The sequence below is a fragment of the Bactrocera neohumeralis genome, unplaced genomic scaffold, assembly GCF_024586455.1.
Source record: "Bactrocera neohumeralis isolate Rockhampton unplaced genomic scaffold, APGP_CSIRO_Bneo_wtdbg2-racon-allhic-juicebox.fasta_v2 cluster10, whole genome shotgun sequence".
In the NCBI taxonomy this organism is placed as follows: Eukaryota; Metazoa; Arthropoda; class Insecta; order Diptera; family Tephritidae; genus Bactrocera; species Bactrocera neohumeralis.
Genome location: NW_026089623.1, coordinates 4,521,590 through 4,546,442, shown reverse-complemented (window position 1 = coordinate 4,546,442; position 24,853 = coordinate 4,521,590). Strand labels below are relative to the sequence as shown.

General features: G+C 35.2%; 2 long non-coding RNA genes across 2 annotated transcripts in view; both read left to right on the top strand.

Annotated features, from left to right (window-relative positions):
• The first annotated feature begins 719 nt into the window (after window positions 1-719).
• The window catches only part of LOC126765031 (uncharacterized), a 44,131-nt gene continuing 19,997 nt past the window's right edge, over window positions 720-24,853 (top strand). The window contains exon 1 of the long non-coding RNA XR_007668246.1: window positions 720-814. This is a non-coding gene — a long non-coding RNA (uncharacterized LOC126765031). The remainder of the gene's footprint in view (window positions 815-24,853) is intronic.
• LOC126765019 (uncharacterized) lies at window positions 9,210-12,789 on the top strand. The gene is made up of 3 exons (XR_007668235.1): window positions 9,210-10,038; window positions 10,115-10,270; window positions 10,368-12,789. It is a non-coding gene; the product is annotated as an uncharacterized LOC126765019 (long non-coding RNA).

Below are 24,853 nucleotides of genomic sequence, written 5' to 3'. Positions count from 1 at the left end.
ACTATACAAATTAACAGGTAGATATTCGCAACAGTAACTATTAACCACGACAACTCACCGTACTGAGAAATAAAATAATCCCACCCACAATGTTATCCTGCACATGGTTCATATATACATATGTATGTATAACACATATAACTAAAATTACACTCGGCGATGAATTCAGCGATGAAATAAGCTTGCTCTGTTATTGTTTTTTAAGTTTTTGCGTTGCCGCATAAAATCGGAATACAACACAAATGTTGCAGTTTTCAAAACAAAAAGTAATATTTTTATTTCACGCCTTTTTTTTTAAATTCTGCTAGTGAATATCGAATTTTTTTTCTTGAATGAATTTCATTCATTTTTTAAAGAATGATGGGCTTAGGTTAATTGAATATGGAGAAATTACAAAGTTGGAATTAATCGATACTCAAACATACATTATAATTGACTTATTAGTAATGTAATTAGTATTATTACATTTTGAAAAACTTTAAACATGTCAAAAGGATTTGTAATTAAAAAATATTTCGTATAAATTGTTATTGATATTATGTATTATGTTTTAAAAGCATTTTCAAAAAGTGGCAGCATAAGTCCAGTGAGCTTGGCTCTCTCCAATTTTCGCTTGTCACCTTCTCCATTGACGTGCATATGCTCTTATTGGCTATCACACACAATTTTTTAAGTTTAGTCTGAATTTAGTTGTGCGTGTTTCTTGTTGTGTTACTGCCTGATGATCCTGATTTTGCTTGTGAATTATTATTATTTTATAAAAAAATGCCTACAAATTAATATTATTCAAAGGAAAATTACCGAAATAAGAGCAGTAAATTTTAAAAAATATTTTATGTGCAAAAAATAAGTTATATTCATATTATTGTTGTATACAAATTAATCCATATTGTATAACTATATGTATACTTTACATATACATATGCATATACATATGTATATATACAGTAAGTGAGCTAGCAAAATAAGTGCAATTCGCAGTGATGCAATGGAAATATATGAAAATATCAATGAAATTGAATATGATAAGTACAAATGTGTATTATATGCTTTCCATAATGTATTATGGAAATGTTTTGCTTCTGTGATACGCCGAGAATAATGTATGGACTTTTAGTAACATAAAATACCCCATAATAAATACATATTATTTTGTTACTATTGGATTATAAATTTTTTATGATTGCAAAATTGAAAGACGTGCTTAATGACATGGTTTTTAGCAGTAGCAGAAAAAATTCTAATGACGGAAGTTAAAAAAAGACGTCATTTTTTTAAATTTAATTCTATAAAGAGAATCGGTATATGTGACATATAGCTAAGGCAGGGTGTAGGTCGAAATATTTATTTTTTAACTGTCTGCAATATGTAGGAACGTCCGACCGTTGTTGTTGGCACCCTCCCCTTTAAGTTCAAGGGGATTTTTTATTCATATTTTTAGGGGTAATATTGATGTTTATATTCATTACATGTGTATGTATATTTACTAGTTATGTGCAAAAATGCTCAACAGAATTTAATTTTAATTAATTAATTTTTCATTAATACTGAATATGACATTAATTTGAAAAAAAAAAAATTAATTGTATTTCGGTTATGTATAAGCATAATAAATCAATAGTATTTCTGTTTTTTACACCTTTCCATCCGAGGGGATCCCAATGTATAAAAGTTCCAGCTTAAAACGCGTTTACATAAAATTATTTGAGCTAAACAAAATATATTAGAAATGAGAAGTTTTGGTGCTCATTTCAGATCCCAAAGTGTTTAAATTTTTCGTTTAATATCTGAAAATTTAATTAAGTTTGATTGAATTCTTGAACAATCCATTACTCAACTAAGGAAGGGCTAAGTTCGGGTGTAACCAAACATTTTATACTCTCGCAGTTAGCAAGGAAGTAAAATATTTTCATATCTTAGCAAATTTATTAGAACATGTAATCTTGGATATACTATAGTTTTGAGTTGAAAATGTGTGAATTCGGTTTCTGAATAACCCCAGTTCTAATACATAGCGGTAATTTCGTACACGTCGCGACCCATCTCGTTTATGGTTCAACATATATGTATATCTCAAAATTCACTAAAGCTCTATCCACAAAATACGATGTCGTCACGTTTTTTAGTACCAAACGGTATATGCCATATGAACGGTTCTGTTGAAAACTCCTAAAAGTGCATAACTCACAAAATAGCAGAAGCATTAAATTTCACACTTAAGAACACTTAACCATAGGCATATGAGGCGGTTTAAAAATTGAAAAAAGGGCGTTGCACCGTTCTTTTTAGGTGAAATCCTATAACTCAGGAACTTCAACCAAATTTGGTGCCTAACATTATTCTGATATTCCTATATTAAAATGTGGCGTACTACAAAAACCTATTTACTTCCATTTGATGACAACTTTAAACTTCTTCCGATTTTAAAATTTTTTTTTTTTTAATTTAATTGGTTAATCAAGAAACAGTATAACTATCAGAATAAAAATTTGCCAAAAAAATCTTGTCAATACTTTCCCTTGCTTCTCACACCTAATTTAAAAATTTTCGAACTTCCAGTTTACCTTAAACCACATGAATCGGCCAGTATGTGAGTTATTTTACTGCAATTCAATGTATCTTTGCGCCTAAAATAGATAAGTCGGGATGAAAACTTCCCTAGATCCCATGTATGTAATGTAATCGGGCAATGTGTAAGGGTTCATAATGAAACTGATAAGGAGCATGCATCAGCTTCTTTGTAAAATATGGTAAGACGAAAGCATGCCCAACGATAGGAATTTAAGTGTGCTCCGTCCAATCCACAAACAGGGAGACCCCAAAATCTGCGCCAACTACCGTGGGATAAATCTCCTCAACATCGCATATAAGGTTCTATAGAACGTATTGTGTGAAAGATTAAAGCCCACCGTCAACAAACTGATTGGACCTTATCAGGATTTAGACCTGGCAAATCCATAGCCGACCAGATATTCACCATGCGCCAAATCCTGGAAAAGACCCGTGAAAAGAGAATCGACACACACCACCTTCTCGTCGATTTCAAAGCTGTTTTCGACAGCACGAAAAGGAGCTGCCTCTATGAAGCGATGTCTGAATTTGGTATCCCCGCAAAACTAATACGGCTGTGTAAACTGACGTTGAGCAACATCAAAAGCTCCGTCAGGATCGGGAAGGACCTCTCCGAGCCGTTCGATACCAAACGTGTTTTCAGACAAGGCGACTCCCCTATCGTGCTGCTGGAGAAAATAATTCGTGCTGCAGAAATTAATCGAGCAGGTACAATCTTTTATAAGAGTTATTGCCAACAGGTGCTACTTCGGACTCGGTAGACAATTATGAAGTAAAGTCCTCTCTCGACGAACAAAAGCCAAACTCTATAAGTCACTCATTATTCCCGTCCTGCTATATGGTGCAGAGACTTGGACGATGACAAAAACTGATGAGTCGACGTTGCGAGTTTGCGAGAGAAAGGTTCTGCGAAAAATTTATGGTCCTTTGCGCATTGGCCTCGGTGAATATCGTATTCGATGGAACTATGAGCTGTACGAGATATATGACGACATTGATATAGCGAAAAGACAGCGGCTACGCTGGCTAGGTCATGTTGTTCGAATGGACGAAAACACTCCAGCTCTGAAAGTATTCGACGCAGTACCCGTCGGGGGAAGACCTCCGCTCCGTTGGATGGACCAAGTGGAGAAGGACCTGGCTTCGCTTGGAATATCCAATTGGCGTCACGTAGCGAAAAGAAGAAACAACCAGCGCGCTGTTGTTAACTCGGCTATGATCGCGTAAGCGGTGTCTACGTGAATAAAGAAGAATAAGAAGAAACTAAAATTTCCGATTGGCATACTATATAAATCTATCAATATTTGAGATATTGAAACGGATTTCTCGTTAATTCATCTACCTTCATACTCAATCTTAAGTGCGATCACTGGATTGTTAAATAGAAGCGCCAATTTAATGACTATACACTTAACTTTATTTATAATTTACAACTTCCTACTTTTATCTCATTCACTCTTTATGAGACAGCATTCTAACTAGAACTGTGTCTGCTGCACAATCCGGCATCGCTTAAATAGTTGATCCTGCCAAAATTTCACCACTCGAACATCCTGGCAACCACAAATTTCCAAGTTTGGATGATTATTGCAAATTATTGATACTCCGTTTTGTCCCGACATCCGTGTACATCATACAACCCTCAACCTCCACCTAAGTCTGATCGTCGTGATTAACCATATTTGCGATGGAAACGCATATCAGTTATGTCTCTCATTTAGAATGCTGTTGACTACCTTAGACGTCCTTCTTTTATTCGCGTTAAGTCTAAAGTTCAAATCAATCGCTTGTCAAAGATCATCATCAAAACTCGCTCTTGCTGAAACATGCTCTGTTGTTTCATGTACAGCAGATTGCTATGCCATATTTGAAATAATCCTTGACTACCAAACAATATGTAATTTCTGATTACATTAATGGCAATTCACTGAAATGGGGAACATGAATTGTACTGCTTCATCTAGCCATGACTCCTGAACCTCAACCCATGAAGCTTCACAAAACCTTTAATCTTCATATCATTAAACTCCTTCATTTTCGATAAAACTTCAAACTCATTCTTGAGTACATAAAAGGTCTATTCCAAAGTAAACAGGATTTTTTGAATATAGCGCCCCCTGGTGGCGACGACTGGTGCGTTAGAATCTTCTATCTTTATCGATTGTTCAGTGAGAATTTCATGACATTTCATTGATTGGAAGTGAAGTTATTGCGTTTTAAGTGACAGTATGTTTGTGTTATCGGAGCGAAAATGAGCTTCGAACAAAGAGCCAACATTAAAATTTGTTTTAAAATTGGTAAAACTTTTACCGAAACGTTTCAAATTATGAGACAAGTTTATGGCGATGGTTGCCTATCCCGTAGCAGAATGCACGAGTGGTTTCAACGTTTTCATAGTGGTCGTGAGGACATAAATGACGTTCAACATGTGGGCCAATCAAAATCCGTGATCACCGGAAATTCCATCGAATTTGTGCGTGAATTCATCAAAAATCAGCCGAAAACTTCATTGAAATTCATGGAAATGGAATTGAGCATCTCCAAAACATCGATTTATCAATTTGGGCCTATTCGACGTGTCCGGCCCGAATATCGCGAAGATGAAAGTTGGCATTTGTTGCTCGACGCTTGTGATCAATTATTTGACCAAAAATCACATTTTAACCATTAACCACTCCCCGTATTCACCCGATATGTCACAGAATCCAATGTGGTTTTACGTGGGTATCTGCCTTAGGAGGCTCAAATCCACGGTGCTTTCTGTTGCTAGAAGCACATATGTAGATTAAAACAATGCGTTGATCAGCGCCCCAAAGCGTAAATGTGTACACCCACACTACACTCTGAAAGAACCAAGGCATGAGTGACGCCACACGAACATACACTTTGGTTCCAATTGGTAGGGTGCAAACCAAAAGAAAACACCCTAGTTACCTTGGTCGGGTACGAGACCCATCTAAAACCTCTGCCGTACTTTGGGTCCGGTACCCGGTTGCAATGCAACTCCACATTCGACTGACAAAGTCAGTTCTTTCCGCGATTTGGGTTTTAACCACAGCCACCACCAATCTCCACAAAAGGCCAAACCCAATGAGCAGACTGGAGCGAACTCCAGGGGCTACTGCTCCCCGTGGTACCAGGTTAAAGTCTTTGGTATGACCTTGTAGCCGAAGTTACGACCAGTTGAGTTTCCATACTGCTCTGGACTGGTGGCCAGGATCTTAGTCGCCTCTTACGACTGGAATTGTGCAGCACAATTTGGAAGCCCTTATTTAATAGATTGTTGCCAAAATATCGTTACTTGAACATTCGGGCAACGACGAATTTCGGTATCTGGATTATTCAATTCATTCGTGTTCGTCACAAAATCTTAGCAAAACAAGAAAAAACGTTAACTTCTGCTGCACCGAAGCTAATATACCCTTCACAGGTGCATTTCTTTTAGTAACTATGTGTTCAGTTTGTATGGAAGCTATACGCTTTAGTAATCCGATCTGAACAATTTTTTCGGAGATTATATTATTATCCCAAAGTAATCCATGACAAATTTCGTGAAGATACCACGTCAAATGCAAGAGTTTTCGATACAAGCCCTTGATTCCGATTATTCAGTTTGTATGGTAGCTATATGCTATAGTTAACCGATCTGAATTTCTTCGGAGATTACATTGTTGCCTTAGAAAACAATCCATACCAAATTTTGTGAAGATACCACCTCAAATGTAAAAGTTTTCCATACCAGCACTAGATGCCGATTGTTCAGTTTGTATGGTAGCTATATGCTATACTTAACCGATCTGAAGAATTTCTTCGGAGAATGAGCAGTTTCTTGAAGAAAAAATGACATCTGCAAAATTTCAAAACGATATCTTAAAAACTGAGGGACTAGTTCGTATATATACAGACAGACGGACGGACAGACGGATATGGTTAAATCGACTCAGCTCAACATACTGATCATTTATATATATACTTTAAAGGGTCTCCGACGCTTCCTTCTGGGTGTTCATAAAATTGCTTGAAAACATGTTTTCGAGTATATTTTACTTATGTCAAAAGTTAATGGAAATAGTTCAGACCTTCCCTTAGTACCGATATAAAGTATTTTTCTGACTTTGAACCTGATATAGTAGTTTCCTATTTTACATCTGCTTTTATTAAGTCTCTTCGGTTGACAAGGACACACATTTTAATCTACAGAGGACGACAAAAGTTCATGTACAACCCATTATTTTGATGTCTTTCTGAATATAAAAATAATAAGAAAAAAGTAATGATGGAGTTTTGTTTTAATTACATTTTTATTCGAGAATTATAGAAATATATATTCCAATACAAACTTTGCACAAAAGAACTAAAACAAGACATTGACTAAAGTCTATGTACGACATGTATGGTATAAAAGTGGTAATGTACCGTTTTTTCTCACTTTGGGGTTTTTACATAAGGCTTCATGTTAATCAAATTTAAATATAGTCACGTATGTTTTACAAAACAACGTGAAATATCGAAATTGTCAAATTTAGTTAAATCAACAGTTCAACCCATATGTATATGTATGAAAACTTTAGAAGAAACAAACCACGAACTGGTCGCCCATAAAAGCTTGGTCATAGAGATGTATCTTTTTATTTTAAAAGAAGTTGATAACAATCCACACATCCATGCCAATAAGTTAGACACAGAGTTAGAGTGCGATCAAAGGGCTGTAAATGACAATTACATAGCACAAGAAATATTTTGGTATTCTGTGACAATCTTGATAAAAGTAAAAGCTTCAATTCGCAAAGCTTTTCCCCACACGTGTGGAGAACAAAATAATGTAAATAGAAACAGCTGATTTCTATTCAAATTATATTGCGTGCAGTCAATCGCTCCAAATTTTCTAAAAAATCTGGAATATATTTCAAATAAATTTGCTTAAATTAGTGTAATATTAATACTTACCCCGTTTTTATCCTCTGTTGAACTGGGAAACTTTATTTCTCCTCTCCTCTCTTCACCTTCACAATAAGTTTTTCTACAGCCCGCACACTTCTCGAAAGGGACGACTGACTCATGGGCAAGTTGTCGTTGTTACCTACACATTTCTGGTATGAGCCGTGTCCAAAAATGTTCAAAGCTGCTAGAACCCTTACAGTTAAAGGTAGTGACGTTTTTGAATCGTAAAGCGACGGCGAGTTAATCGAAAATTTTGCACAAAGGTATTCTCGCTCAAAGAAAATGGATTGCTATCGTCGCGTAAACATTTTAAATGCCGCGCGCGATTCCTATTCTCACAATTTTCATCTTCGTTTAATAATAATAACAAAAGTAAAGTATCTTCCATTTTCACAACAAGATGCACAATCAAATATTTAATTCATAATGAGCACTGTCAAGAGCATTTGACATCTTAACAACTTATAGAGCTTGTTATTTCAGACTCAGAATACGAAATGCTTGATAAATTCAAATTTTGACAAATTAGAAATATGTTGAATTTGTCAAGTGCACAGATTAGGGGTGTATGTATGTATGTATATATATGGATGATTTTAATAAGGCGGTTTTTTCTTGAACACAACATTAAACATAAATAAATATAATTTAAAAAAAAAACTAAAAAACACGCTTTTAAAACATATCAAACTAAAAAGTGAAAAATAATTCTTTGTATAAACTAATAATAATAATGAAGGAAAAATTCCAGCATTATTGTGAGAAAAGCGTGGGGTGCTTGGTGACATAGTTTTCATATATCAAGCATTCCACGCTTTTCTCACAATAATGCAGAAATTTTTCCTTCATTATTATTGTTAGTTTATACGTCAAGTTTATATATCAATCGTTATCTAAACGTAATTTTCAAATTCTATTTCAAAATCCTCTAGATAAAATTAAAAATAAATATTATTCTTGAACGTAATTTGAATCCATCTTTATTATTTAACGGTACAGATTTAACGCAACCACTTTGACCAGAAAATTTAATATAGAAATAGTCCTATTTCAACGTATTCCTACAGTTCCCCATTGCATTGGGAAACCATACCAACCAAGCTGGACAAAAATATTATTCAACTATAAATACTATATAAAATTTTGAAACATATTTATAACTAAAATTAATATGTTAATAAAATTAAATAACATAATTGAATGCATACCTCACCCAATATAATATAGTACTATAAATAAATTAATGAAACTCAGTGAGTATATGATCTACAATATAAGATAAAGTAAAGTATATAGTTTTTCTACACCTTTTATAAGTTGCACAATAAAATAACATAATTCTCAGGCAACGATAGTAATCTCTCGCAATATGTTGCTACCTAGCATTATAGTTTTGTTCAACTAACGGTTGTTTGTATCGCGTAAACATAATCGAGAGAGATATGGAGTTATGCATACAATTGAATTTTGAGTGACTGTCTGTACGTCTGACCGTCCGCGAAACCGACAACTTAAATAAAAATTGAGATATCGTGATCAAATTGGTATACTAAAATTAAATCTACAAAGTCCCATAACTAAGCCAAAAATGAAGATACATATCCGAAATTTAATACAGAGCTTCAAATAAAATATTATAAATAATATTAAGTATTAGATTAAATTAAGTTTATTACTTATAAGTGTTACTTGTTAAGAGTGGATAAAATAATTTTCTTTAATGGTAAAGAGTGAGTCTGTTAGATCAAATGTGCTTGAATGAGAATTGAAATCGTGATATATAGGGCGGAATGGTTCGTTTAACTCAAAATTTGTTCTAGAAATTTTTAAAAGTAAAAGTCTAAACTGCGAGCGGGAAGGTTAAAATTAATTTCAGACAACAAAAAATAACTACAGACTGACCCATTCATAAGTTTTACAAGAAATATTATACCAAGCATTTTCCTACGACTAGCGAAAACGGAAATGACAATGATTTAAGGGAAAAAGTAAAGATTTATATTTATATATGTATATATATAAGATAAAGTTAAGTAAATAGTGGCCATATTAGCGCAAATTCGAATGCCCTTAAACTCAATGAACTCTGCACGAGGAACGTCGACTTCTTCAGACGCAATTGAAAAATGTACAGCAAACAAGACATCACCTCCTATTCTGCTCAACCGGTCATATCTAAAGATTTCAAATTCGCTATTGAATATCTCAATATCAAAAATGTGGGGCTTTAGACAGGTTTATGTGAAAGCAATGATTTTAAAATTACAAATAATTTTTTTGAATCAACGGGTGAAGATGAAAACACAAACTCAGGAGATAATATTATTCAGCCTTATCGTGGACTTCGTGTCAACGCCATTCCCAATGAAAAAATTCTCAAATTTGTGTTTTTCTTATCGTGAACTTCACATGGGAAAAATTTCCCATATTCGAAAATATTCTCAAACCGTAAAAGTATTTCTTTTCATGTGAAAACCTAAAATTCGTTCACAAAGGCATTGAGAAGGAACAAATTTCCATTAAAATGTAAGTATATTTTATTAATTATTTTCTTAATATAAAAAACTGTTTTTATGAAATAAGGTTTATTAATAAGGTACAGCTGACGTATTTGGTCAACATCATGTCGGAAAATCCTAATATAGGAAAAGGATTTCAGAAGGAGAACAAGGAAAATGTAAATTCATATTGGAAGAAGTTGTATGATTTCCTCAACAGCATGGGGCCGCCATTGAAATCAAATGCAGAATGGAAAAAGGTAAACAATGATTGTTGATTGATTTTCCTAATGAACGTCCTTCCTGGCTGTTTTAATCCCTCATTCTTTAAACTTAATTTTTTCTTAACATGTTTAGATAGACCAGAAAAGATGTATTCGGAAAAATAAAAAAACACCGGCGAAGGACTGTGTAAAGAGTATGCATTCTCTGTTCTGGCACAGTCAATTTTGGATTTATCAGCGACAATAGAAAGCGTGGAAGGTTTAGATGGTAAAAGGGTTTTATTTTACAAGCTAGCTCATCTAACGCAATTGATAGCAACCAGTGTGAAACAACCAAGAACGAAGAATGTGATGTAGACACAGATACAGAAGACTAAAGTTTTTTGAATAGAAGTGAAACTCCAACGGAAAATACAAGTACCACCCTTGTTCACAAGTCGAAACGACAAACACAGAAAAAAACAAATACTTCTGAACTACTGAGAATGGAACTGCAAATACAAAAAGAATTAGCACATAATAATTTTATTTAAAAACTAGAGGACCCGTCCACGATTCACTGTGGCTGATGCATAGATAATACTACTACTACCATCTATGTGATCTTTATTAGTTGGATTATAACTATTAGTTAATAAGATGTATAATTTTTGTGAGGCAACTTGTGTTAGTTTACAAAAAAATTGATCATAAAGCACCTTGTGTGTGAAAATACTGCTGAATTTTGGCTCAGGGAAATCCACCGTTGAAAAGACATTTGCTAAGCTGGAAACAGGCGAATTGAGCACCGTATACAATGATGCTCCAAAGATTCGAAAGCTATGTGCAAAGTGGGTCCCTCGCAAGTTCATAATCCAATAAAACAACGAATAACTGATTCTGAGAAGTATTTGAGCGCTCTTTAATCGTAATAAAACCGAATTTTTGCGTCGGTGTGTGACAATACAAACATAGCTCCACCATTTGCCACTGGAGTCCAATCGACTGTCATTCTAGTGAACTGCACATGATGAACCGGTTCTCAGGCGTGGAAAGACGAAAAAGTCGGATGGAAAGGTTATGACATCAGTATTTTTGTATGCATGTTGTATAATACATACTCAACAACTGATTACTGAGCCAGTTATAATCCATTGCACTGCGTATTTGGTTGCAGTTCTTTTCTACTATTACAAATACTTAGTACTTGTATTATTTTTGAAGAAGAATCTGTTTAAAATTGTAGGCATATATTCAAATGATTCCTACAGACATGAATTTTGAACAAATACTTATTATTTGAAACATAAATTTTGTATTTACGAGTTGTATTAAAGTTTTATATAAAGAGATAAAAGGTATCCTATGTCCTTACCCTGGTTCTAAGCTACCTCCCCACCAATTTTCAGCCAAATCGGTTCAGCCGTTCTTGAGTTATAAATGGTGTAACTAAAAACAACTTTCTTTTATATACTAAACTAGCTGACCCAGCAGCCGTTGTCCTGCCTGAAATTATGTGTTTTGAAATGAAAAGAAAGTTGAATTTATATTGTGTTGAAAATCATTTATTTTCGATTTTTCCAAATTTTTTCAATGTAACGAAGCTTGATAAACAATATTTTTTGGTTTCTGTTTCGGTGCGTAAATGTACAGAGATGATTGTTTTCCAACTCGTGAGCACGCCACGTATGTATATCCGGCCGTGTGAAAAACATAGCATTTCCAAATTTATGCCACACACTTCTAGCGACTATCCTTGTGTCCTATTGATTCTCATCTCCAATGCAATTTTCACTGGAAAAGGAATGCGTTGGAACTGATATGGAAAATTGTAGAACTCTTTCAAAAATGGAAAGGTTTGAACTGAAATGGCAAATCGTTGGAGCTCAGAGGAATTCGTAGAGTCAAGCATTCTGCCCCATTCTATAAGATAGCTACGTTACAATCAGTCGGGTTGCATTACACAGTTTCGGTGCTTGAAGATTGCGAAACATAATAACGACAGAAAAGCACTTAGAAATTCCACTTGATAATTCGCGGCTTCGTCTCATTGTCAAGACGATCGATCGATTTGTATGAGCGCAAGTCTCCCGGAATTTGACTTTAAATCTTCCAGTTTAAGGCAACAACATCGGTGTTTTTGGCAGCTAAAATTGTGCGTGCACTCAAGAAATCATAGTTACGATAATTTGGCCAATGTCCGAATATTCTTTATGAGTTCATCTTTCATGAATTGATAAATGGCAGATGGAATTGATATTAAACCACCGGAAGTATCAATCAGAATTGACACATTTCCAATTCTTAGCAAATACGATGTAAAATGTCTTCGACAATGTAATTTTTGTTCGTATACCATAATTGAAGCGGATTTGAAGGTTGATATATCGAAATGATCTTCCCGAAAAGTATGCGAACTTCATTTGCACCGCATCGTACATATTTTGCTGGCTTGCTTCTAAAAAATTGTACACACCGTACCATTTACAATACGCAATGACTCAAATGAAGTTGAAATGCGTACATTGTCCAATAGGGACCGAAGGTCGTTTTTCCGGTGGATTGTGTAAATTCATCGAAATGCATTCTTTGAGAACACACCTGGATGTAAATCTCTCTGCATCAGGAATTTCCGCAGAAATGATTTCATCAATTTGATCTGGTGGAACCACTATCCACCATCCAAAGAAGAACATCGTAACTGTTGTTTGAAATGTAGTGCTGTGACAACGTGACGATCGCTTGCTGATTGACCCCGATCCATAATTCCACACGTATGTCATCGCATCCCGGGAGTACTCGTTCATGTGCCTTGGCGTTGATGGCAAAAAGAACACCGACCGATATAAGCGGGACCTCTTCGTGGCTTCGTAACAAATTTCAATCTGTAATTGATCACTTCGCTTGAAACACACATAAGGTTTTCATGTTGAACTGAATGATTCAAATAATTTACAAATCAAAATATTGAAAATTCTCGAGCCTTAGCGTTACTAACAAACAAACATTCATTATACTCTCGCAACAAAGTTGCTAAGGAGAGTATTATAGTTTTGTTCACATAACGGTTGTTTGTATACATATATACCAAAGTGATCAGGGTGGCGAGTAGAGTTGAAATCCGGATGTCTGTCTGTCCGTCCGTCCGTGCAAGCTTTAACTTGAGTAAAAATTTAGATATCATAATGAAACTTTTTGCACGTATTTCTTGGCTCCGTAAGAAGGTTAAGTTCGAAGATGGGCAAAGTCGGCCTACTGCCACGCCCACAAAATGGCGAAAACCGAAAACCTATAAAGTGTCATAACTAAGCCATAAATAAAGATATTAAAGTGAAATTTGGCACAAAGGATCGCACTAGGAAGGGGCATATTTGGACGTAATTTTTTTTGGAAAAGTGGGCGTGGCCCAGCCCCCAACTAAGTTTTTTGTACATATCTCGGAAACTACTATAGCTATGTCAACCAAACTCTATAGAGTCATTTTCTTCAAGCATTTCCATATACAGTTCAAAAATGGAAGAAATCGAATAATAACCACGTCCACCTCCCATACAAAGGTTATGTTGAAAATCACTAAAAGTGCGTTAACCGACTAACAAAAAACGTCAGAAACTCAAAATTTTACGGAAGAAATGGCAGAAAGAAACTGCACCCAGGCTTTTTTTGAAAATTGAAAATGGGCGTCGCGTCGCCCACTTATGGACCAAAAACCATATCTCAGGAACTACTCTACCGATTTCAATGAAATTCGGTATATAATATTCTCGTAACACCCTGATGACATGTACGAAATATGGGTGAAATCAGTTAACAAACACGCCTTCTTTCAATGTAACGCTATTTTGAATTCCATCTGATGCCTTCTCTGTATAATACGAGTATATATGTACATTAGGAACCAATGATGATAGCGGAATAAAACTTTACACAAATACGGTATTTGAAAAATATGTAAATGACGGATAATGAAATCCCGATTATCACTTTATCATGCGAGAGTATAAAATGTTCGGTGACACCCGAACTTAGCCCTTTCTTACTTGTTTTTACTTACATATGTACATATGTATATATAAAATAAAACGTTTGTATGGGAAAAAGAAAAGAACTTTTTCCGGCAGCTTTCGTAATAATTTTTTACATAAGAACCTTCTCCTAATAATAACAAATACATCAAAAAAAAAAAAAAGAATTAGTGAAGTCGGTCCAGCCATTCACACGTGATGCCGTGACAACGGAAAACGAGTTTCATTTTTATATACATACTAGCTGACCCCGCAGTCGTTGTCCTGCGTGAATTTATGTGTTTAGAAATGAAAAAGTTGAATTTATCATTTCACTTTTTTTCAATGTATCGCAGCTTGATAAACAACATTTTTTGGTTTCTGTTCCGGTGTAATTAGTCAGGTTCCATTACACAGTTTCGGCGCCTGAAGATTGTGGAACATAAATGCAAACCGCAAATGATGCGGTGGCATACCAAGCCTATTCAAAGAATTTAGAAATTCCACGATCGATAAATTTGTATGAGCGCAAGTCTCCCGGAATTTGACTTTGAATCTTCCAGTTTAAAACAACATCGGTATTTTTGGCAGTTAACATTGCGCGTGCACTTAAGGAATTGTAGTTACGACAATTTGTCCAATGTCCGAATATTCGTGATGAGTTCATCTTTGGTGAATTGGTAAAGGGAAGATGGAATTGATATCAAACCACCGGAAGTATCAACCGGAATTTACCCATTTCCAATTCTTAGCGAATACGATGTAAAATGTCTTCGGCAATGTCATTTTTGTTCGTAGTCCATAATTGACGCTAATTTGATGGCTGATCATCGCGAAAAGTGTGCGAACTTTATTCCAGTGATTCTCATGTCCCAGCAATTGTAATTGAAATTGTATGTATAATATCAAGATATTTCCGAATAGAGCAAGTTCTCGCAAACGGTTCACTGACGAAAGTTGAGAAAAAACTCGTAAATGTTAATTTTGTTGCTGGGGGTGTTTTCTCTGTCTGTACTGTATTCTCTGTGTTGAAATAGACTATTTGGTCATTCTCCAAATTAACTGCGAGACGCACAACAGTCGGAAAACGTTCATGAATCGCAAAAGTAAATATCATACAAAGCGCTTTATTGCAGTTCACGTATCGACCGTATCGTTCAAGATCAGTAACCGCCATGTTGCATCCTTTGGTGACGTATTTACACACGTATTTTATCGATTACACCAAACTGCAATACGCAACATTGACATGACTTTTGAATGTGAATTAGACAATAGTGGCGAATATGGTACGATCCATATGTTGTCGACTTCGATGTGTTGTTAACTTCGATATTCACGCCTCTAAATTAAATGCTAAATGTTCTGCCATTGTCATCTGGTGAGCGACGCCGATACATTGGATATCCATCATTTCTAGTTTGTGTTTCCGAAAGAAAAGCACCTGGATAGTGTTTCGTACATTTATTGTCAGACATACAAACCGAAGTGGTATTGTGATGTCCGTAAGGTACATGAACCATATTGGTTTCGTATAATTCTGCTTCTATCTCTGGATCAGGAATTTCCGCAGAAATGATTTCATAAATTTGATTTGGTGTAACCACCATCCACCATCCAAAGAAGAACATGTGCGTGCGGCAAACCTCTCTTTTGCCACTCAACAGTACACATCCAGCATGTAACAGCACCACATATACGTTGCTTTAAGATAAAGTTTAAAAAACATCGCAACTGTTGTTTGAAAAGTTGTCCTCTGCAATCGTGACGATCGCTTGCTGATTGCCCGCGATCCATAATTTCATTCGTATGTCATCGCATCCTGGGAATACTCGGTCGTGTGCCATAGGCTGTCAATGTACATACTTATGTTGATGCCAAAACGAACGCGACCTCTTGGTGGCATCGTAACAAATTTCAATCTGTAATTGAGCACTTTGTGTGAAACACACATAACGTTTTCACGGAACAAATTTCAATATTTTTTTTGAATAACCGGAATAAAGAAAGCTGCCATACAAAATCAAAAGGAAAAAAGTTGAAAAAAAAATTTTTGTATGAAAAAAGTTATTTTTTTGGAATTGTCCAACTTTCCGACTTTCCACAGCGAACAACCTCTGAAAATTTCATCAAGATTGGTTCAGCTGTTCTCGAGCGTTAGCGTTACTAACAGCATTCATTCGTTTGTATGGGAAAAAGAAAAGGGCTCTTTTTAGGGGTTTTCCGGCAATTATTCGAATTTTTTTCTCCATAAAAACCATCCTTGAGCCTCAACGAACATTTTAAAAAAAGAATTGACAAAAATGCGCCAGCATTTAAAATCATGTTCGTTTTTATTTCCTTTTAAAAAAAAATTTATTTTCTTCATAATTTTTTTTTGCGGAAAATTTTCCAGAATTTTCTTAAGTATTCTCCTTGTTTGGGCGGAGACCTGTCCGAATTGGTGGTAATCACCGAAATCGGTCTAGGCGTTCTCCAGTTATAAGCGTAGTAACTAACGTCACTTTCTTTTATATATACTACATATATGTATGTAGATATAGAAGATAAATAGCATGGTTTGAATTTGGTTAGCATTTTCATTAATGTTTAAAATGAAAAAAGTTGTTGTAGTGACATAACTACAATAGTTGGACATATGCTACCGCGGAGTTTTTTGTAGACATTATGATGTTCTTCAATATTGTTGTACATTATTTTGTTCTATCGCTAATAGTTTCGGCAGCGCATTCGACGAAAGACATTTTAAGACTCATTTTTCTACACCTTCGGTTACATTGTTCAAATTTTACAAGGATCCCTAATTTTTTCAAAATGAAATGTAGCCTATGTCAAATTGAAAGAATGTAGCATTCTATTGGTGAAAGAATTTTTTAAATCGGCCAGTACTTTTTGAGCCTATTTATTACAAACATACAAAAATAGGTACAAATCTTTCCTCTTTATAATATTAGTGTAGATACGAGTATAGATATGACACTTTCACTTTTATGTGTGCGGATCGAAACAAAAATTATATATACTTATATGCATGATGCTGCGATGGACGTGTGTTATGTGCGAAATCGAGGAAAAGAAGAGAGGTTCTGTTTCAGGAGCAGTAGGGTTTGATTATTGGGTAGTGTAGAGTTGTGGTGTGCAGAATCATGTGTGTATGGGTAATGTCTGCATGAGTGGATCATGTTCGTGTGTATTAGTGGATGGTGTTTTCATGTGTGGATCGCGGTGGTGCTTGTTGGGTAGACAGTCATTGTGGAAGTTGACACAATCTCCAAGCTTTGGCTTCTGTACATTTTATGAAAGTCCTTTTCATACTCTTCCTTCCATCGATGCTGAAATCGTGATGGAGAATTTTGATTTTGTTCCGTCCATTTAATAAAGATAGCGACCCTACGCCTGGCTCAGGTATGGCCAGAATGTGTGAAGATCTAGCGAGAGGCTTGTGAGTAGACGTGAATTGAGAACTAACAGTGTGGTGAATTGTTCACAATTAAATTTATAGTTTCCATCTATTTTTTTGAGGTAGGACTTAAACGAACAAAAAAATTATCCGGAGTTCTAACTTCAATCATTTATAAAAACATAAATATTTGGCGTATTAAAAAAAAAGAATTATTTTTTATATGCTATATACATAAAACTTAAATTATCATATTTTTGTATTGAATCATATTCAATATTATTAATATTAATAATATTTTTTATATTAATAATAATTATATTAAAAATATTAAATTTTTGTTTTCGTTCGTAATTTATTGGACAGGTACTGTATATAGCATATGCTATATGCTGCATTAGGCGATGTTCAGCGGAAGCATAAGTAAATGAATATAACTGAGGAATAATGTGGCAAGAGCTTCTCTGGTATATTTAGAGGATGGCGTTCGTTATACGTTAAGCTTGAGTTGGCAAGCCTACCATTCGTACGCAGATCTTTTGTGGTTAAAAATGGGTTAAGTACTAAAAGTGAATTTCTTTTATCAATGAGTTTTGATTCTCTTAATAATGAAGCATCGCGGTTGTAGTTGATGCCATCAGAGCGACCTTTGCCTTTGAAGTTCTAGGTGCGTCAATGTATCGCATTAGGGAGATTCTGTGGGAACTCCCTTAAGTTTATCTTTAAGTCAAATGAACTTTAGTATATAGGCGACAATTCTAAGGGCACGAGGGAAAGATGAAAATCGCTCAAGGATGTCAGTATCATCCAACGTTGTGCGAAAGGATATTTTTGCCAAGAATCGGAAGATTTTGTTAACCATCGTGGGAGGGTGGTGGCTAGGTGCAGCGGCTTTCACCCTCTTGTATATAAATCGCCAGGATTGTCAGCACTAGCTACGTGTCGCCAAGTGGCTGATCACACTAGGTCAAGTATTTTTGACGCTCGATTAGACATATACGTCTTCCATGCATATGGTGGTTTTTCCAACCTGGCTAGAACAATTTCAGAATCGGACCAAAGATGGAATCTGTATTTTTTCATGCTTAAGTTGGTCTGCACCATGGAAACTAATTTTGCGGGTAGTAGGGCGCCACAGAACTCAATTGCAAACGTGCTTGGCACGAAATACCAATGTTTGCCTCATTCCTTTATGCCACTACATGCCTCCGCACTTAAAATCCCGCACTTTAAAATCAAGGAAAATATGCAATTAAATATATGACACTTTCTTTTTGAATGAAATGAAATGAAAATTAACAGATGCTGCGTGACACTGCGACGGACATGTATTCGGTGCGAAATCGAGGAAAAGAAGCTCTGTGGAACGGTAAGTTTTGATTATTGGGTAGTTTAGAGTGTAGTCCTGTACCGTTCCCACCGGTACCACCGTCAAGTATTACGTCGAGAGGAAGGTTGAGGGACACTCATACGTACGTGGTAATTAAAATGCATTCAATTACAAGTTGCATTTACTGAGTTAGATCGAAATCTAGCCCACCGTGCGATCTATTTAGCCATGGTTCAACGTTGGGTATCAGTCGGAATGTCCCCCGCCCGTTTCCGCTTTCCTCCCAGCGTTTTTGCCAGTGACTCATTAGTGTCTTGTGCGGTAACCTGTCATTCGTTAAGCGTTGAAACTCCTTGGCCAATAGGTCTAAGGGGTGTAAGCACGCAATTACTAGGGCAGCATCTTCCGATACTGTGCAAAACGCAGAGCATACTCTCAGTGCGCAAGTGGTATGTATCGAAAAAAGGCCACAGCGATATTATTTTATTTCGAGGGCTTTTCCCCATATCCGGACGTCCAACAGCCCGAATGATTTTAGTATACCAGCTAATAGCTGGTTGTGTAGTCATGCTTACACCCTTTGTATTGAACCGCTTCGGAATTGCTCTCTGCTAGGTTCAGTCCATTAGTTTCGCGCTAATCGCTATTGTCCTGTTGGTTATCCTAACTATATCGTGTAATGTGTTTCGCTATAACTACAAAAGCGATATCATCTGCGACCCCAGAGTTGTGGTGTGTAGCATTCTGTGTGTATGGGTGTGATATCTGCAAGAATGGTGTATGTTCGCGTATATTAATGTATGATGTCTCCATGTGTGGTGCCTTTATGGGTGGACCGCGATGGTGTGCTTTGTTGTCGTCCCGTGACCTGTGTTGAGGAGGGACCGCTAACTCATCCAACCACTCATTAACTAGTAATGTTGTTTTATATAGAACAGCTCTTCGCTGTTTTTAATTTTTCTTTTTCTATAATTAACGAACTATATTTACTTTATTTTATTAGAATTAAAATGTTAATAAAAGCACACTTTTAAGCTTTTTAAGTTTATAATGAATTTCGAACAAAAGCTTTAATTCGCTTAGCTTCATTGAGTTAGGAGAAGTTGGGTTCGGTTTCATCAGACTATACAGGTTCAAAAACTTCAGCCTGAGAAGGTTCATTTGAAATAAAAGTTGTGTCGTCGCATCGATAATTAATATAAATGTTATGTACCGCATACAAATGATAATGACACTGTGATAGTCAAGAAAAAAGACAAGACCAAATTCGACGGTTTCCCCCTATTTCGGGTCCTACGAATCGAACTGCATCATTACTTTTTTGAGTTACAATCATGGTTTCATACAAAAATTTTTGTTGAAGCTTTTCATTAAAGTGGCCCATTGTAAGAGAAAGGCACATTTTTCTTCGGTCTCTAACTTTTTTAATGTTGACTTTTTTGGTAAACTTTCTTTGGCAAAGCTTCTCAGAATAAGTCCGTCTTTAAGTTCTTAGATGGCTGTAAACCCCAAAATCAATGTTTTTTGTGTCCTTATAGCCAATATGTCGAAACAACTGAAATTTAATCCATTTTTTTTAATGTTTTTTCCCTCACGTTTCGTCAATATTTTAATTTACCCTTTGATACTTATACATTAAGTGACATCTTGTAATAGTAAGAAACTTAAGCAAAGACAACGTTCTGAGCAAACTAACCATTGGAAAAAAAACTTAACAAAATTTGTATTTTTAAAAAAAACTACACTAACTATGTTTGTGTGCTGTTTTATTTTTTTTGTATCTTATAAGTGTTATCAATAAGTATCATAAATTTGTACAAAATATTTAAATTAAATTTAATAAGACTCATCTATCAATGTCCAACACAAATCAGCAAGCAACGAGTCAAGCTTTTTGCCGCTGTACCAATGCTCAATGCTTTTAAACTATTTTTCGACGAGTCAATAAACAAGCGCCATTGCTCTGTTTTGTACTCACAGTTCATGTATTGCATAAGACCAGGAATATTTTTACAATACGAAAAAGTATTGTCGCCATTAACCTCAAATAAATCTAAAAGCTCCTCCTGTCTTTTGCGGTATCCATACACCTTCACATCTTTAGACAATATATTTACCGATCGAAGATGATGTGCTAGGCAAATCGCTTGTCTTTGCGATAATTTCAGCTGTCGTACCATCGTATTCAAACGGGCTTGGGAAATCTCCAAGTGACGACATGGGCTTTCAACTTCGGTTGGGTTATGCATTGAGAGTAGATCTGTAGGCTCGGTGGAAAATGTTGGCGAAATATATCTGTCAGTTGGACTTGGACATCTCGGTATCGGAACATTTTCTGAGTGAGATACTGGTAGCTGTGCAGATTGAACACTTTTGTAAACTGTGTTTTTTTTGTTGAGTCTTGCAAATTTGTTCTTGCACGCGTAGCAGTTACCAGTATGATGCCCTTGTGGATCTATCCAAATCATTGGGATGCCGAACCCCATTTTTAGGCACAGTCTTTTTGACCAGTTATGCAGGTTGTTGTTGCATTGCGTGCAAATGGTATTTGGCACCCAATCTACGTCTCTTATAACGGGCAAATCGAAATATTCCTCGTAGATGCTGGCAGTTCCCGGAGATATTTTGCATCTACTCCGAGGGCTTGTAAATTTTCCACATACGTAGCAGAACAACGATAGGCCAATTGGACACTTATTCATTTTAATTTATTTTCTTAATTACAAGGCACTAAAACAATGCTCTTTCCGCGAAGTCAAAGTCAAATTAATTACTGCAATCTATGCTTAAATTTTGACTGTTAGACAAGCATTTAACGTTTCTTTCAAACGTTACTTGTTGTTAAAAAAATAAAACAGTACACAAACATAGTTAGTGTAGTTTTTTTAAAAAATACAAATTTTGCTAAGTTTTTTTTTCTAATGGTTACTTTGCTCAGAACGTTGTCTTTGCTTAAGTTTCTTACTATTACAAGATGTCACTTAATGTATAAGTATCAAAGGGTAAATTAAAATATTGACGAAACGTGAGGGAAAAAACATTAAAAAAATTGATTAAATTTCAGTTTTTTCGACATATTGGCTATAAGGACACAAAAAACATTGATTTTGGGGTTTACAGTCATCTAAGAACTTAAAGACGGACTTATTCTGAGAAGCTTTGCCAAAGAAAGTTCACCAAAAAAGTCAATATTAAAAAAGTTAGAGACCGAAGAAAAATGTACCTTTCTCTTACAATGGGCCACTTTAATGAAAAACTTCAACAAAAATTTTTGTATGAAACCATGATTGTAACTCAAAAAAGTAATGATGCAGATCGATTCGTAGGACCCGAAATAGGGGGAAACCGTCGAATTTGGTCTTGTCTTTTTTTTTTTTGAAAAAAAAAAAAGCTATCACAGTGTGATTTTTGAAACTTTTTTTTGATCGTGATGCATTTGTCTAGCTTCCAGTACACATCTCCATCGATTTTTAAGAACATTATTTGTTCTTTGCACAACATTACGCGCGCGTGCATGTACTTCGTTAAATTTGCGTTCTGAAGTTCCTTCTGCCGTGGATCTTTGGGGAGTTAGCAGCCAAGGCTCTATTGGGTAGCCAGCGTCGACCATGAAAAAATAATATGTATATTAGGGTGTTTTATTTTTAACTATTAATTTTTTTCAATCCCGTCACGACATTTCCTTGGAAGTACCCTAAAAAAATTTCCTGAAAATTTTAACCCTTAATATTAACATTAAGAACTGGACCAAGGTATGTAAAAATTTACCATTGACAATACACTACAATCGTGATTTTTTATCTTTAAATTTGCTCAGAGCCATTTTAAGGCATCGCTTTAACTTTACACACATATTCCTCAGAATGGAACACTCAACAAAAAGTGCTCAGTGCAACAAAATCGTAACTCTCACCGGCGAGGTAGTACGGGGCTCTAAATCTGATTTTTCCACGAAATTCTCATTTTTTTTGGTATATATCTCGTAAATGACAAGAGCTATAGAAAAAATAGTTAAAAAAACACCCTAATGTATATATTTAATGATTAAAAGAGATAATTAAAAATGTACCTAGCAACCAAACGTTTCTTGTGCCCCGCATATACTCCAACTCCATTTTAGTTCTTAATTGACTCGCATTCCAAATTGAGTGTCAAGAATCGATTCTTAATCGACTTCGACTACTGAAGATCGATTCCGAAAAATCGATTATTTTACGAGAAAACTCGATTTTCGAGTAGAATCGGAATCGAGTTTACCATCCCTACTGGCAGCCATCGCGTGCACATAGAATAACCTCCGCACAATAACCACCACAAAAAAAATGATTTTTTTTCCATTTAATTTATATGGAAAACAGAAAATTTGAAATAGGCACCTCTTAATATTAATATTAAGAGCTCATCTTTTGAGTGACTTTCTTTTTCACATTTTCGAAAGTTTTTAGCCTGTTTTTCAGTTGAAAAAAACAGGTTGCCTCAGAATGACACACCCTAGTCTGTATATCAAAAATAGACTGCAATACTTTCATAAGTCCGCACATACCTATGTATTAACTGAAAGATTTTCGAATTTCTGGCTGATTTTATACCGCATATATCGGCCATCATATGTTATGAGTTGTCTTAATAAAATTTAGTGATCTTGTTTTTCTAATAAAACGTGCCATAGCCCAATGTAACTAATATCAAGATATTCAAACATCCGGTTGATAATAAAAAGTTATACGAGTATAAAGTTTTCCATTACCTGAAAGTATTAGCACGAATTTTATCCTAGTGTAACATAAAGTTATGTAATATGAAAGTTAATTTTAAGATATTTTGGTAAAAACTCAGAAAATGAAACTGGTATGCTTATATTTGGTATCGATAGCTTGAAAAGTTAAGACTCGACCTGAATGCTAATGATTTGGCACCTTCAAATAATTTTTTTTAACTTTCCTTACGTGGATATGAAATTGACTGTCTCACTAAACAAATAATAGATAAGTATGTATGTTCATTTACGTCCTTTACAGAGATCATAAATACCCATTATATAAGAAAGAATTGAAGAATTGGAGACCCGCGAAAATGTACTTGAGATCCAATGCAACATGTTGCGAGAGTATGAAATTACTGCGAATTTAGCATTAATCAAGAAAATCTTGGATTATAATTATATTAAGTATCATATTGACTAATAATATAAGTTACAGACTCACGTATTTTTATTACTATTTTTAACTTCCTGTCAGCAATAATTATATTATATCAAATTACACATAACGGAATATGCTAACTATAAAAATTTGGGTTGAGATGAAAAACGGGACAGAGAATCGGAACTCATTATATTAGGGATATGAGTTGGGTACTTGGCTATTGCAAGTTTATTGAATGAGTAGTCGGTAGTTTTTAACATTATCGTTACGTGGTGAATGGGAGGATTTTCATCAAGAAACAGCGCCATACCCACTCTGTCCATACATTTTTCGATGAGGTGTACAAAATTACAGTTTGGTATCTACGTTTATGACTTAGTTCCTCCTTTTAGTTTTTTGCTTAACGGCATTTTGTGGGCGTGACAGTGGTCCAACTCCCCCAATCTGTAATACCGACTCATTTAGGGTGCCAACGAATATATGAATTAAGTTTCCCGCTCCTCAGAGAGAATAACGAAAGGTTATTTTTGTCTCGATTAGTTTTAAGGTGTTACCAATCCGTTACGTTAACGAAACTATAATACTCTGTTGGAATAAGATGCATGAATATTAATATAGTTTATAGATGATGTAACTTAAGAAAAACTTAAAACCTCAATTGGGTGCAACTTAGAACATGTTATGCATTTTTTAAAAATAAAATTTTGTGTACTTGCAATACCATTAATCATTTTTAAAACTGGATTGAAATAACACGAAATA